The sequence below is a fragment of the Monodon monoceros genome, unplaced genomic scaffold, assembly GCF_005190385.1.
Source record: "Monodon monoceros isolate NGI ecotype Baffin Bay Population unplaced genomic scaffold, NGI_Narwhal_1 Super_Scaffold_4, whole genome shotgun sequence".
Taxonomy (NCBI): domain Eukaryota; kingdom Metazoa; phylum Chordata; class Mammalia; order Artiodactyla; family Monodontidae; genus Monodon; species Monodon monoceros.
This window is the reverse complement of record NW_021703781.1, coordinates 3,283,154-3,283,862: the sequence shown is the minus strand read 5'-3', so window position 1 is coordinate 3,283,862 and position 709 is coordinate 3,283,154. Positions and strand designations below refer to the sequence as shown.

The window sequence follows — 709 nt, the reverse complement described above, 5'->3', positions numbered from 1 at the left end:
GGCAAGAATAATAACTCCATCAGCGTTCCTGTAAGGGGCAAGTGAGTTACTACGTCTGCAGTGAGTGGGCCCATACTTGTCATGCATTACTCAAAATAAAGTGCTCGAAATAAAGTGTTATAATTGTTGGGCAGTCTTCCTCTGCCTTTTTATAGCACAATCTGTTACTGCAAGGCAGTCGTCTGCCCCAGCATTTAACTGAATATATCCAAAATATTATCAGTTTAACATGATATTTTTTATCATGGTAAAATACACATAACATTTACCATTTTAACCACTAAGCATACAATTCAGTGGCATTAAGTACATTCATTGTTGGGCAGCCATCGTCACCATCCGTTCACGAAACTTTATTCATCTTCTCCCCAAAATATGGAACGCTTCACAAGTTTGGGTGTCACTCTTGAGCAGGGGCAAAGCCAATTTTCTCCACATCCTTTTCAATTATCACCCACTGCCCAAGCCAGTGCAGCACCATGGTGTTTTAAAGGGGTTCATTGATGGTCTGAAAGTGACCAACGTGTGTTAAAGCACCTTACAGAGTATCTACACTTTAAACGTAATGCACTTCTTCAGAAACTCAGCACTATGAAATCTGTGGACACACATTTTAAGAGACAACTGTAGCTTGAACATTTTAATTTTCACTCAACCTCTTGGGGTGGGCTGTCACCAATGTGCTTTCTCACAGATTAGATTCCTGACT

The 709-nt window shown here is 40.3% G+C and overlaps 1 non-coding gene across 1 annotated transcript; it reads right to left on the bottom strand.

The window, feature by feature from the left end:
- Positions 1–369: 369 nt before the first annotated feature.
- LOC114883507 lies at positions 370–474 on the bottom strand. Its single transcript, XR_003790602.1, has one exon. It is a non-coding gene; the product is annotated as a U6 spliceosomal RNA (small nuclear RNA).
- Between the last annotated feature and the right edge of the window lie 235 nt (positions 475–709).